Source organism: Carettochelys insculpta, chromosome 2 (assembly GCF_033958435.1).
Source record: "Carettochelys insculpta isolate YL-2023 chromosome 2, ASM3395843v1, whole genome shotgun sequence".
In the NCBI taxonomy this organism is placed as follows: Eukaryota; Metazoa; Chordata; order Testudines; family Carettochelyidae; genus Carettochelys; species Carettochelys insculpta.
In genome coordinates, this window is record NC_134138.1 from 151,954,201 (window position 1) to 151,969,991 (window position 15,791).

The 15,791-nt window shown below is 41.1% G+C and overlaps 1 protein-coding gene across 6 annotated transcripts in view; it reads left to right on the plus strand.

Annotated features, from left to right (window-relative positions):
• The window catches only part of SEMA5A (semaphorin 5A), a 596,575-nt gene that overhangs the window by 25,902 nt on the left and 554,882 nt on the right, over positions 1-15,791 (plus strand). For 2 of the 6 annotated variants that reach the window (XM_074987857.1, XM_074987854.1), the window contains exon 2: positions 10,095-10,184. The exons of the other annotated variants lie outside the window; for them this stretch is intronic. The gene's annotated coding sequence lies outside the window, so the exon portion shown is untranslated. The remainder of the gene's footprint in view (positions 1-10,094; positions 10,185-15,791) is intronic. 6 annotated transcript variants of the gene reach the window in all.

Here is a 15,791-nt window from a genome sequence, read left to right on the forward strand (position 1 = left end):
GCCAGCCAGGTAGAGAGTGAATTAGAAGATTATGCCACGAGAAGATGATAGGAAACTGAGTGAATTGTTAAAGAAGGCTCTGGTGAAGGGGACATAGTCAGGTGGCAGCCATGGTGGGGCAAGAAGGGTGTATTCCTGGATTTGTAGGACCAGGATTCTACTTGTGTGTGATTTATATAGTAACTGTGCATGTTATCTGTACAGGAGTGTTCTTATATTATGGACAAAGTAACTAATGATTATTGCAGCATATAATTTATCTGTTACAGAGATCCAGGCAGAGCAATAAAATCAGACTGAGCAGACAATTGGGATGTATGGAAACTTTTTGTCTACGTTTATAGTTGTAAAATGTCTCAAGTTTCCTATTTGAAAAAAACAAACAAAAACCTGCTATTCCATGTAACATTACAGTAGTGAAAGGCTCTTTGTAAATTAATGGTTAAGGAAGTTTACAAAATATTCATTTTGGTCTCTTATAAAAAAAAAATCCTAATTACAACAGCAAATATTGACTTAGAGGGTTGCCCATGAAAGCTCATTACCTATTAAATAAAACAGTTGGTCTTTAAGGTGCTACAGGACTGCTTTTTTTTTAAATCAGATACTGAAAATGTAATGCAATACCTGAGAAGTACTGTAAAAATTCAGCTCATCTTAAAACTTCTTTGTCACATCTGATTATCCACAAAAGCTTATGACCTAATAAATTTGTTAGTCTCTAAGGTGCCACAAGACTTCTTGTTGTTTTAGTCACATGAGTAAAACAATAAGGATTTGCCTCTAGATGAAGTTTGAGTCAAATTCTATGGTTCATTTGAAAGGATTCTGGGAAAATATTTTGTTGAAACTGACCTTATCCACTTCCCAGAGTGGAAACAGAACAGTTGTTTTGTTTGTAACGTTAAATTTGCAAATACTTCCTGGTGGCTATAGTTACTGCTTGCCCCTTTGGAATGGATAGGAAAGCTTGTCCCATGATGGTACAAAATACCTGCACACGCAACAAAGGCACAAATCCAGTAAAGGAAATTTTGCCTATCTTCTACCACCTATAGAGATCTAAATTGTACAAATTTAACTGTTGCTGTGGCTACAGAAAATCACATTTTGTTCAGAGGACATATGTAAAATACTTACTTTTTTTTTACAGTATCCACTAAATGATGACAAAAGAAAACAATTTTAAAATTAGTTAAAAGGTGTTAGTTTTGTGCCAGAATCTGTAATTTCTACAATAGTTTAGTTGCATTAAAAAAAAAAAAAGGGGGATTGCCTGTGCAGGAGAAGGGAAGGAGAGCAATCTGTATCCTTACTAATCTACATTAATCATTTCCTCCATCTAAGTCAATATTGTGGAAAAGTGACTTCAAAATAATTGAATAAATTGTCTCTCTACACCACTGTTGGATTCACAGCAAGATGCCAGTACACAATGAGAAACGTGGTTTTTAAGAAAAATCATCTTTACATGTCCCAACCAAACAACCCTCAAAATTAAATAAACAAAGCAAACTTTTTATTCATCTCAACTAAAAATTAAATCAAATTCCTTTTTCCCTTGGAAAATAGTAGTTATAAACACGTAAACATGTAATTTTGTTGCTGCTTGTGCATCATGCTGAATATGATTGTCGTCTTCCTCATTATCCTTAGATTTTTAAATTCTTGTTGTTGCCATTGACTTTTTTAAATCTTGAGATCTATGGCATCTTTTTGACATTTAAAACCAAAACGGAGGATGACAATTGAGTGTGCTTGCCAAACAACCTGGTGATGTTCCCATTTCAATAGTGTAGTTAGAAAGTAAATAGCTTTTGGCATAAAACTGACACAGCATAGTCTTTGTTTAATGTCAGCAGTTTCATTTTTTTCTTTCATTCTTTCTCTTTTTTTAAAGACCATAAAGAGCACAAAACAGACAGTGGGGAAGGAAAGCTGTTTCTCAGACTACCTTGCTCTGAATGAATTACCACCTTTCACCAACCATTCTCATTTTTGTACGAGCCATTTTTGTCAGCTATTATCCTTTGTTGTTTGAACTCTGGTTTCCCAGTTTTCCCCAGTATTCTTAGGATTGTTAGCGTGTTTTTTTTTATTTTGTTCTGTTTTCATTCATTTAAACAAACTACTTTATCTGCTCCCTTTTGTTGTACATCAGAATTTAGAAGGTTGTAATACTTGATCTGTAGGGTATCTGGGAATTCATCCAGTACAAATATTTTGTGAACCCAAAGCTCGAATCACTATTCCACAAACACGTCCCTAATGTGCATAGACTTCAGTAAACAGGAATGTTGCCCTCATCAGTTAAGGTGACTGATTCTGACCTGACCATACATAAATGAAGACCCATACTCATGTCCTGTGTCTCAGAACTGGTTCATACTGGGTCAACCAATGATCCATTTAGCTCAGTATTCTATTTTCTGGTGGTGTGCAGTACCAGATGCTGGAGAGCCCTTTCATCTAGACCACCTTCTGGCAATTGGAGGTTCACGGACACACCAAGCATGGATTGTGCTGTTGATCATCCTGGCTAATAGCCATTAATGGACCTGTTCTCCATGAACTTACCTAAACCTTTTTTGAACCAGTGACACTTTTGACCTTCACAGCATCCCCTGGCAAAGAGTGCTACAGGTTGACTGGGCATTGAGTGAGGAAGTACTTAAACCTGCTGCCTATCCATTTTTGGGTGACTCCTAGTTATGTTTTCTGAAGAGGTAAATAATTTCTGTTGTCACTTTCTCCATATCATTCACGACTTTAGAGACCTCTGTTTTATACCCCCCTTAGTCATGTTTTTCTAAGTTGAACAGTCCAAGGCTTTTTTATTTGTTACTCATAGGCTGGGTCTACACTTGCCCCCAACTTCGAAGGGGGCATGTTAATCAGGGCGATAAGAGATTACCACTGAAGTGCTGCAGTGGATATGCAGCACTTTATTAGGAAATTCTCTCGTGCGCAACTTCGAAGCTTCAAACTTTGAAGTGCCGGCATGCGTGTCAAAATTTTGAGGAGTAAAGGGACTTTGAAGTAGTGCGGGCACTTCGAAGTTTCTGCAGCTGCACTTATGCCAGCACTTAAAAGTTGTCTTTGGGGGGCGGAAACCAGCCGTCGCCCTGATTAATGTGCCTCCTTCGTAGTTGAGGGCAAGTGTAGACAAGCCCGTAGAGAAGTTGTCCAATAATATTTCTTGTTCTATTCTGCACCAGTTCCAGAATTCTGTGCAGTATTCAAAGTGTGGGCATACTATTGCTTTAGTTAGTGGCATTATGATATTTTTAGGGCTGTCAATTAATCACAGTTAACTTGTGTAATTAAAATAATTTCATTTAAAATTAATTGTGATTAATCACACTACTAAATAATACAATACCAACTGAAATTTTTTAAAAATTTGTGGATGTTTTCTACACTTTCAAAGATACTGATTTCACTATAGACTACAAAGTGTATAGTGTCCAGATTATTATTTCTACTGTAAATAATTGTACTGTAAAAATGATAAAAGAAATCTTTCCTGATAGAGATTGCACTACAGAACTTACAACTTATAAATGTAGGGTGTTTTTTTTGTTTTTTTGTTTTTTTTTTAACACAACTGAACTCCAAACAAGATAAAGAAAAATTTTATAGCCTACAAGTCCACTCAATCTGATTTCTTGTTCACCCAAGTGCTTGGTCAAACAAGCTTGTCTACGTTTATGGGAGATATTGTAAATAAGAAGCAAGTAGCATTGACACCTGAAAGTGAGAACAGAATGTGCATGGTATTCTTGTGTCTGGCACTGCAAGGTATTTTTACATGACAGACATGCTTAACATTTTCAAAACAAAAAGCAGTCAAGTAGCACTTTAAAGACGAGCAAAATAGTTTATTAGGTGAGCTTTCGTGGGACAGACCCACTTCTTCAGACCATAGCCAGACCAGAACAGACTCAATATTTAAGGCACAGAGCTTATTGAGTCTGTTCTGGTCTGAAGAAGTGGGTCTGTCCCACGAACGCTCACCTAATAAGCTATTTTGCTAGTCTTTAAAGTGCTACTTGACTGCTTTTTGTTTTGATAGTGTATAGATTAGCACGGCTTCCTCTCTGTTGATATGCTTAATATTTGCATATTGTTTCATGCTTCAGCCGGCATTCTGGAGGACATGCTGATGACTTTCATGAAACAAAGCAAAACAAACCCATCAATTAAACTGGTGAATGAACTACTTGGGAGGAGGACGGTATGTCTCGTGCTCTGTTCCACATTGGGTTCCACATTTTGCTATGTTATCATCATCTGAGATGATGACCCAGCGTGTTTTTCATTATGAGAACACTTTCCCTGCAGACTGACATAACACATGGGATTTTTAAGTCACTTGAAAGCCTTAATATTGTCTGATGTATTATGTCACCCTCTTCTAATGCTTCCTAATATTTCATTAGTTTTTTTTATACTACTGCTGCCCATTCATTGGATATTTTCACAGAATTATCTTAAATAGCCACGTGTGCACTACAGAGATCTTGTGAAAGAAGCCCTTCTGGAAGATCTCTTTTGAAAGAACTTCTTTCGAAAGAGTGTGTCCACACACAAAAAAGCAGATCAAAAGAGTGATCTTCTCTTTTGAAAGAGAACGTCCTTACAGCCCCCACTCTTTCAAAAGAGCAAGCCGGGGATCAAAAAATCAGACCCTATGAGGACTGCTCTTTTGGGGGAAAAAAGGGCCTGTGGAGCATCTACACGTGGGGTTTTTTTGTTTTGTTTTGTTTTTTTCCAAAAAGCTTTCAAAAGGGGGTGCTCTTCCTAATGGGAAAGGACGAGCGATTTTGAAAGGAGTGCTGCATTCTTCTGATATACTTTTGAAAGAACACTTCTTGTGTGTGGATGCTCCGTGGGGTCTTCAGGAAGAGCCCCCTTTTTTCAAAAAATCTTTTGAAAGAACTTGCTAAAGACTGTAAGAGCTCTTTCTCGAGCAGTTACTGCTAATTTAGAGTAATCATTTTGTTTGCATAGTTAGAATATTTTCCTAGTGTGCATTACTTTAAGTTTTATCAGCATTGAATTTCATTTGCCATCTTGTTGTCCAGTCACTCAGTTTTGAGTTCCCTTCGTAACTCTTTCCAATCAGCTTTGAATTTATTCATTTAGAGTAATTTTATATCATCTACATTCTCTGCTACCTCACTGTTGACCCACCCCCACTTTCCCAGATCATTTATTATAATGTTGAACGGCACAGATCCCAGCACAGTTCCATGGGAGTCCCCACTATTTAGTTCTTTCCACGGGGAAAACTGTCCTTTGTTTCCTGTGTTTTAACCACTTGGGCTGTGTCTGCACTTTTGGAAGGGGTATGTAAATGGAGCTGATCAAAAATGCAGATGAGGCATAGATTTAGATAGCTTGTACCTTATTTGCATAATCCCACAGGATCTTGCTTCCAAAATGGGCTGCTTTTGGAACACAAACAGCTGTGTAGACGGAATTCCTTTGAAAGGAAACCCTGCTTTCGAAAGCACCCTTCTTCCCAATTACCTTTCAAAAGGGGCATGCAAAAACAGCCAATCGAAAATGCAAAAGAGGTGCTGATTCCTAATTTCTTTCAGGAAGACAGGTGCCTTCAAAAGGGGCTTCCTTCCAAAGGAATCCCATCTACATGGCTGTTTTGGCTTTCAAAACCAGTACATGTGGAATGGCGAGTGACCACCAGTCTGCAGATGAGGCACTGAATGTGCAAATCAGCACTTCATCTGTATTTGCAATTGGCTGTGTTTGCATGCCCCTTTTGAAAGGGGGGGCAGTGTAGAAGCAGTCAGAGTGTCTTTGAAAACAAACATTAATATTTAGGCGAACATTTAGAATGTGCAATAATTAGAAGGTGAAATCAAACTGGGTGACTGACATTTTAGACTAGGAAATTAACATTGTAAATAATTGACCTTTGGCCCTGGGTTTTTTTGGTAAGGTGGCATAGATGGTTGAAAGGCATAACTGATTATTTTATCTTTGCTATGTGAGACAGCACTTTGTTGTCACCATCTGGTGTGCATTAGGGATGGATGATGATATTGCACAGTGAGGTGTGGCAGTGGAAATTGCTCTGATGCCATCCAAACTAAGTAATCTTACATATTATCAGTTGGAGATTTCTGGATTGATACTTCACTGGCTGTGTAGATTTGCAAGCAAAATTAAGGCTGGCATATCATTCCTACTGGAACCAGATTTAGCGTACCCATGGACTATTTCAGTTCTAAAGAAAATGGTAGTAGAGAGAGAATGAATTGGCTTCAGTTTGTTTCCAATCAAGAGCTTTGCAACATCTGCAGTATTTCCTCAATTGAGTAGGAATTTGCGAAGATTATTCCTGCATCTAAAATGCTCCTCAAGTGGTAAATGTTTTGAGGGGCTAGTATGTTGGGACATAGTATGTAATAAACAAGTGCAAACTTATACAGCCAGTTAATAATATATATTTATGGGGTGGAAAACCTGCATCTACTGACAGATAAGAGGTATTATTTTCCCTTTTACTGGCCATTTATCAATAATTGCCTCTGCACCTTAGTAACTGACTGATCAATTGGCCATTCCTTGTTCTCAAAACAGTTTTTTTTTTTGCTGTAGCTGTTTAGATGCAGAAGTGAATCTTTTCCCCAAAGCCAGTATTTGGTGCTCCTGATGTTTTTCCTGGTTAGTGATAGGGAGGAGAGGGAAGGGTGTACAGTAAACCCTTGAGTTACACAGGGGTTGTGTTTCTGCAACCCCCCACAAAGCTCAAATTTTCATGCACGTCAAAGTTGCAGGAGCCAGAAACCAGGGAGCAGCCTGGCTCCCTGCCGCTTGTGGGACCTGGGAAACTGACCAGCTGGTGAGATTCCCAGGTCTTGCAACTGGCAGGCAGCTGGAAACCAGGCAGCAGCCTGGCTCCCCTCTGCTTTTGGAGAGGGAAAACTGAGCAAGGCAGCAGCCTTGGTCAGTTTCGTGGCTCCAGCTGGTGGAGGGTAGATGGGAACCAGGGGAAGCCTGGCTCCCAGCTGCCCTCCAATCCTTGAAGTCAGGAGACTGACCAGGGCTGCTGTCTTGCTCAGTTTCCTGGCTGTGCAAGCAGAAGGGTGCTGGGAGCCAGGCTGCCACCTGGTTCCCAGCTCCCCACCACTCTGAGGACTGGGAAACCACTCCTGTCAGGGCAGCAGTTGCATAAACGTGCAACTTGATTGCACATATCTTGAGGGTTTACTGTAGTGTTAATGCTGACAGCTCAGAGAGTGTCAGAAGCATTCTCAATGTTTTCAACAAAGCAGACACAAAGATATAGGGTTTTCTGTGGTTTTGTTTAGGTGTCTGCAGTTCCTCCTATGGCACTGACATTTAGGTATTGTTATGACCTGAAACCGCACTGATGTAGCTCTTGCCTGGGCAGTTGCCTGATTCTTGGGTTTGAAATCGAAGAATGCAGCCACACCACAGAATTAACATAAGTGATTCACTCGAGTTAATTCCCTTGTGTTAGGGCTGTCTGTGGGAGGGTGGTCACACTGCAAAATTACAACTGAGTACCACAGGAATGGCTGTGTCCATGCTGGCATTTTAATCAATCATTATGATGCTGATTGTGGGTAGGAATGGTATATACTAGCCTGCATCCACAGGAAAGATAGCTAGAGTTGGTAGCTATGGAGCAATGTTCACTTAACATCTTCCCGCTGCTCCTGGTCGTACCAGCCAACTTGTGTTATTACACCATGGCTACGTCTACACGTGAAGCCAACATTGAAATAGCTTATTTCGATGAGTAACGTCTACACGTCCTCCAGGGCTGGCAACGTCGATGTTCAACTTCGACGTTGCGCGGCACCACATCGAAATAGGCGCTGCGAGGGAACATCTACACGCCAAAGTAGCACACATCGAAATAAGGGTGCCAGGCACAGCTGCAGACAGGGTCACAGGGCGGACTCAACAGCAAGCTGCTCCCTTAAAGGGCCCCTCCCAGACACACTTGCACTAAACAACACAAGATCCACAGAGCCTACAACTGGTTGCAGACCCTGTGCCTGCAGCATGGATCCCCAGCTGCCGCAGCAGCAGCCAGAAGCCCTGGGCTAAGGGCTGCTGCCCACGGTGACCATAGAGCCCCGCAGGGGCTGGAGAGAGAGCATCTCTCAACCCCTCAGCTGATGGCTGCTATGGCGGACCCCGCTATTTCGAAGTTGCGGGATGCGCAACGACTACACGGTCCTTACTTCGACGTTGAACGTCGAAGTAGGGCGCTATTCCGATCCCCTCATGGGGTTAGCGACTTCGACGTCTCGCTGCCTAACGTCGAAGTTAATTTCGAAATAGCGCCCGGCGCGTGTAGCCGTGACGGGCGCTATTTCGAAGTTAGTGCCGCTACTTCGAAGTAGCGTGCACGTGTAGACACGGCTCATGACACACATGTGACTTATTTATTTAGTGAACAGCATCTGAATTAATGAGAACTCTGAAGCTATGCTCCTTGTGAACTTGCTAACGAATATAAGTTCTACTATTCTCCAATACTAGCAAGGGCAATTGTTTGGAATTCTTATGATAGTATTTCTTTTCTTCTAGTTCCCTGGCATGTAGCTAGTTTGTAACTATTTCAGGTTGTTTTTGTTCAAGAGAAACACTTTAGTGTGATGGCACCGTTCTTGATCAGCATTATGCATTAAAGCTGGGGCCTTTGGAGCTAGAAGAGCAAATAGCTTTTACTTTTTTATGAAGAGCTTGAAATAAAGCAAATTCTCAAAGATCTATAGTTTCTGTAAATCAGTCTAAGATGGGGATGCATAATGTATTGACAAGTGAGTACCAATAGACTACACTTGTTTTCTATCTTCCCATTGTTTCTGAACTGGTGTGGCTAGTAAATTATAGTGAGGCGTTTTGCAATATTCTAACAGCACTAAATATGAATGCCTTAAATTGACCACAAATATTGTTTTTTAAAGGGAAAAAACCAAGAAATTATATAACTTGTTCAACTGGTGTGCACAAAATGAGCTCACATCACAAGAGCTTATGCTCAGACTGTTCACGTGGATTCTGAGAAGTGAAATAACAGAATCTAACATGCCCTATTCTAGCCAGGCATGAATGGTGTTATTAAAGATAAGGCATCCAAATATGAAATTTGTAGTAAATAGAGAAAACAGAATGCAAATGAAGCACTAAACCCACTTAGATTCCTGACTGTCCTTTGCCACAGTTGGCAAAAATCTATCTAAATGAAATGGGAAATATCCCTTCCTGTGTAGGGAATTTCTTGTTTTTTAAAGTTTACCTTTGCAACACACAAATAGTGTAATATAGCAATCAATTTGCTAACCATAGAAATCTGGTTTACTTAATAAAAGAAAATGGACCATAATTTATGAGTGGGTAATTTTTGGCAGTTTTCTCTCTATGATGGCTATGTTTTTTTGTGCAGGCAAATGGATTTGCAGATACATCATCCTCATCCTATGTGACCTACTGTCTGCTTTTGACCCAATTGAGCACGTTTTCTTGAAATCTAGGCAGCCCTGGACTTTAGTGATTCTATCCTCTTCTCGGGCTGCCTTTCATATCACTTTGTCAACATCTTGATAAGAGGTTCAGCCTCCCTTCTCCCTCCTTTGGGTGGAGATACAGGGTACAGTTATTTGCCTCTTCTTCTTCATCCTTAACTTCTTAAAATGATGTTTTCTGAGTTCTTCTCCAATACAGTACAGTAGGGTTTGCTAATTTTCAGAAAGAGAAATTGGAAATCTAGAGGATGAAGGATGGTAATAAAAAACCAAAAAACATCACCAACCTTGGTTTCCACACGTGATCTTGTATTTTGGCTACAAGTTACTAGTTTGCAGATGATAGAACATAATTTGTTGCTAGACAACAAATAAGGTGATGTTGCTGGTGTTCCTCCTCACAATGGGCCATGTTTGGTGCCTTTTGTATATTTATTTTGTTCTAAGTGCTGTTTGTATTTCTTCATTCTCATACTTCTGTTTACTAGCTCTTTTCTATAGTGCTAGGACTGTATGACATAATTAGTTTTCTAGCTGATTCTCTTACTATTCTTTTACTAGCTGATCAGTCTGAGCTGCACACTGTCAGTCCTGGAATTGTGATCTGTATTGCTTACTTCTGTTTCACTGTCGTCAAGGAAGATATTAGAGGTGATATGAATTTTATTTTGTATATAAATATTACATACAATGCTGACTTGTCATGTAGCTAGCGTAAAAATCTGCTTGGCACATACATGCTTAATTCACTCGAGGAAGAAGTTCGTATATTTCATTTTTGGGAATTACATCCGCGCTCCTTGATTTACTTACGTAGTCAATCTTTCTTGTTGACTTTTTCTAGATTCCTAATGCTTACCTTTTGCTGCATGAACTGATCTCACAGGAGGTGCGTTCAGCTTGTGGGACAATGAATTTCAATTTACTCAGTGGATATACAAGTAGAACCTCTCTGGTTCAGCAACCTTGGAATCTGGCCAGTGCCAATCAAGAGAATTTGCTGAACCACAGGAGGTCAATATTGTCTAGCAGAATTGCCAACACTTTCACTGCTTCCTGGGCTATTAGAAGACATTTAGGGGTAAATTTGAGCTAACTGGCTGCACAGGACACTTAGAGCCAGGACTAGTGGCTGGAAGCAAACTTGATGAGACTACGGAAAACTTAACCGCACACATAAGTAGTTGTCTGGCTAACTAAAATCATGGTGGATTACAGCTGTTGACAGATGAGGGAGTTCTGGATTAGAGAGGGTCAACTTGTATTTCATGTTGTTCAATGGTGATGGTCTCTGTCCAATTAAGAAACACTATTGGATAAAGGGAAAGTAGCCATGATCAGGGATTTTACAGGATCGGGGCAGAAAAAGAGAGGAATCTATCATTTTACTGTCTGACTTACCTACATATTGTGTTACATGTAGCTAATTATATTAGCTTGTGCCAGCAAGACTGAACCATTTCATTGATCTATCAAAATGAGTCATAGTACTAGGAAAAGATGAAATGGCAACTTTTTACCAGTCTCTTTGTGAAAGGGTGTGAAGTTTTCATCTATGTTAATATTTCTGAAGCTATTAAGTTTGGTTAACCTGCCCACACAAAGCTACTGTATATAACATTTTCAAGTTATTGTATTCTTCGGTCTGACCATAATGAATGCTCTAAATTGGAAGCCCTGCGTAAAATATAAATTAAATGTATCAGTTTTGCTTCCCTCTTCTGGATCTCTGAGTGGTGCAACATGATACTCAACATCACTAGTTTCACCCTTGTTCCTTTGGTTAGGCAATGGGGGACTAGAGACAGATATATGTCTGTTAAACTCTCTATTTTGTCACCTCCTCCATCTCCCATGCTGCATTTTGTACACGTGTAATAGCCTGTCTGACATGTAGGTTGTAAGCGCTTATGGGCCAGGACTGGCTTTTTTGTTTACTGTCTGTTCAGTACCTACTGCAAAGAGGTCTTGACTGGGGTTCTTAAATACTGTAACAATACAAATAACCATCATTTCACACAAAAACTACATTAAAAGGACATTAAGTTTGAAAAGTCAAACATTCAAAACTTTAGGAAGTGTCAGAATAAAGGTTGTTTATACACTCTTAGTATGATACTTTAAATATGTTATCAAGTATTATTTTTTCCCCACAGAATTCTGGCCTCATTCAGTGCACAGGGTGGTAGTGTTTAGTTAATGAGCAGTACTTCAATATTTTGTTTTATCTTCATTGTTCAGTGTGTGGCCCCAGACCTCATTTACTGCACATTATTCAAACTCTGTTCTGAATTATTAATTACCTCAGTGGTTTTTCTGTGGTGCTCTTGGTTATAGCATTTGAGTTCTTCACAAGCATTAATGAATTTGACTACACAGTGCCCCTGTGGTCTTATTCACATTGTAAAGTTGAGGAAAATGCCCAGAGACATTAATGTCAAACGTATCCACTAATTTTGGGTACCCCGTTTGAGATAAACAGGACCTGATTTTCAGATTACTTACCATTGTTAAGCACATTGCAAGCTCAAAGCACAGGAACAATCTCTCTTTTGATAATTTTTATTCACCTTTTATCCATCAGTTTCAGTAGCAGTAAAACTGCCATTTGGAAATTTAATGTGCAGAGACTAGAGAGATGACTTATAAGGATGCTTAAATAGTACACAAATAACCTCTGCTTCATTAAAAAAGATTTTAGCTTCTTCATATCAGCTCCCATTAGGAGCCATTTTAGCTCAGTGTTTTGTGAAAGTCACACTATGTTTTATGGAGAAACTACTTACACTGGATCATATGTAGGGATGGGCCTGAACCAAAACTCCACATCAGAGTATCCTGAGACTTGGAAGAGTTTGAATCCAGGTTTGGGTTTCAACATCTTGGCTGGCACCTTTGTCAGGACAAGGAGCTAGGGTTATTTTAGCTGCCTGAGGGGGAGCACTAAAATATATATAATATTCAAAAAGAAATGCAATTGTTACTAGAGATGAGCATAACCCAGCACTCCTGAATTTCGAGGTAGTTCACAGCTGGAGCTAAACTTTCCGTCTTAGCTCTTTCTCTACTACCTATTTTATCTAATTTCTATGGATGTGTTTAAGAATTGCTGGCTATGTTTGAACCATGACATTCTGTGAGTGATTGCACATGTCCATTCCACTTGGGGAACACCATGATTGTTGAGGTCAGATTATAAAAGTTTCCTGCACCCAGCAGCTCCTAGGAAAAACAGAGTGATGAACACTTTTGAAAAATCCAGCAGCTTTATGTAGGTTCCTAAATATAAGCTGAACTCTTCTTCGAGTGATGTCTCTGTGGGTGCTCCACTGTAGGTGCTGGGATTGTTGCGGTGCCGCAGAATGTAGGCTCTTTAGAGCTGTATCTGGCTGGTCTGTGCATGTGCTGCTGTCGCGTCTCGCCATTCGTGCTTTTTTGATCACATGCGCAGACTGGCTGCAGCCAGTTCCTCTCAACTGTCCCAGGCTAGAGATGGAGCTAACTGTCTCTCCTCAACTTTACCTCATGAGACTCAAAAACTCTCTATTTTATGTTTATAGTTCTTCTTTCTTACATTCCTGAGTTGTTCATTGTTGTTGTTTTTCCTTTAAAAAAAAAAAAGTTACTGTTTGAAGCTTGTGCTTGTTCTGCTTAAACTTGGAAGTTGGCCCATAGTTGAAGGCTTACGTTAAAATTTTGTTTAGGATCAAGTTAGAAGTTAGTTTGGACTTTTCCTATTGTTTCTTGTTTACATAACTGCTAAAATAACTGGGCTGTGTTGAACCTTCTCACGATGCCTGGCTCACAAGGATTTAAGAAATGTGAGCAGTGCCGTGAAGCAATGCCTACCTCAGATGGTCATTCCAAGTGCATAAGATGTCTGGGAGAGGTTCACATCCCTCAAAAATGCCAGCATTGAAACAAATGGCCGGAGCATGGCACGATCAAGAAACGCACTTAAAAATGATTCTATTTGAGAAGGCTCTTCAGCCTTCTACTGAAGAGGCCACGAGGGTTCTGGAACAGCCTGCATGTAAGCACAGGGCCTCCTCTTCAATGATCATTCCCTCCTGAAAATCTAAGGCTTCGCTGACCAGGTCATTGCCCACTGGATCGCAGAGCACGGCTGAGGCCACAGTAAAGCCTGGCATGTCCAGCACTGCCTCTTTAAGTTCCAAGGTGGTTGTGAGCAGCAAAATGACAAACTCCACAGCATTGGCACTGAAGCCTTTATGCACAAAGCCCCCGGAACTGAGAGCACAACTGTCCTTCTCCAAGCGCCCTGTTCCCAATGTGTCGGCACCGACAACATTCTTGGCAGTTACCACCATTATGGCACCAACTTCTCCGCGCCAATCCCTGGTTTTGTCTGTACACGCATTACTGGCACTGGAAGCCCCACACAATGCTGCACCAAGGAAGGCACTGACTAAGTCGTAGCACGAAAGTCCTACTCTGTGGTCTCTGTCGCTGACTTTTTCTCTGGCATTCTCTCCGTCTTCAATGGTGCCGGCACCGAGATCGCCTCGTCCACCATCTGGAAGGCTAGAGAGATGTAGCCCATGATACTATGAGCTATGCAGACTGCCCTCCCCCTTCTTAACCCCAGCACATGATAACAAGGTGTACCATCATCATTTGTCACCTTTGCCATCTCCATCTTCCAGGGTGTCTTGCTGTTTTGTTTTCTTCATATTGCAGGGATCTTTCTTGGGACTGGCGTAGATGTCATTCCAACAGCTGCCGCTATCACAATCACTGCCAATATTATTCCTCTCGGTGCTACTCCCCTAGACGGGAATTACTCGACGGCTGTTGTTTGCGGGGCTGCTCTATTACAGGCTGTCTCTCTCCTCGACTGTTGCCTGTTCTGGTTCCATCTCCATTGCCCCAGTGGCTGGAAGCAGAAGCAGTGCTTGTATCAGACCCAGAGAAGCAGGAGCCTGCTACATCTCCCACTGACGAGTAATCCTCATCACCTGATGAGGCTGTCACTCCTGGGGACATTTTACCCCAAGATGATAGGAAACAATTTAATGATTTATTTGGAAGGATGGCATCAGCCAGGACATACTGCTTGAAGAGGTACAGGAGAAACAGCGCCGGCTCTTAAACAACCTACAGACAGAGCAGTCTTCACCAGTAGCCATACCCATGGAGGAGGACATCATGGAGGCATCCTGTGATGTGTGGCAAACCCCTGCCTTGGTCCCTCCTACTCACAAAAAGCTCTCGAAGAAATACTTAATTCCACCAAAAGGGATGGAGTTCTTATTCACATATTTATAGCCAAATTCAGTGGCGTCAGACACTGCTGCATAGGTCTTGCACACTGCAGTTCCGAGGATTGACAACTGATAAGGACGCAAAACGACTTGACATCTTTGGCAGAAAGTTATATTCTTTAGCTACCCTCCTGCTCCACATAGTGAATTACATGGCTCTCCTTTCAAACCATGACTCCGACAATTATGCTAAGTTGATGCCGCTTCTGGACTACTTAACAGAGTCTAAGAGGCTGATCCTCAAGTTGAAGGTCAAGGAGGGCTATACCACAGCCAGGACGGATGTGCAGCTAGCCCTGGATGTAGCAGATATGGCAGCAAGAGCCACTGCAGTTGTAATGCAGTGTGCCTCATACCTACAACCTGCCGCCATACCTAAGGAGAGGCAGGCAAAAGTTGAAGACCTACCCTTCACTATAAAGAAATTATTTGCAGAGAATACTGACCCGGTCCTTCACTCTAGTAAGGATCCCTGAATGACGCTACACACTCTGGGAATGTATACTCCACCCAACAGGAGACGGTGCTACCACCCATACCAGAGGCGTTATAAGGCTGGGTTTTACAGACCGCAGTCTTATCAGCCTGCCAGCACTTACAACCAACCCCACTCTCAACAAAGGCTGCAAAGGTGTAGAAACCAAGGCAGATGTAATCAGTCCTCCCAGTCAAACAGACAGCAAGTTTGACTTAATGGTTCGACGGGGGCAGTGGAGCAAAGCCTGCGGGTAAGTGGAGAGCATGGATACTTGGGAGATGAACTTGAAATGGGAGGGAGTATGGGCTACACTGGGAGAGTAAAAAGAGGGCCAGGGCAAAACTGGGAGGCAAGACCAAATCAATGTCTGAGATGCCTATATACAAATGCAAGAAGTATGGGAAATAAACAAGAAGAATTGGAAGTACTAATACATGAATACAACTATGATATTGTTGGCATCACAGAAACTTGGTGGGATAATACTCATGATTG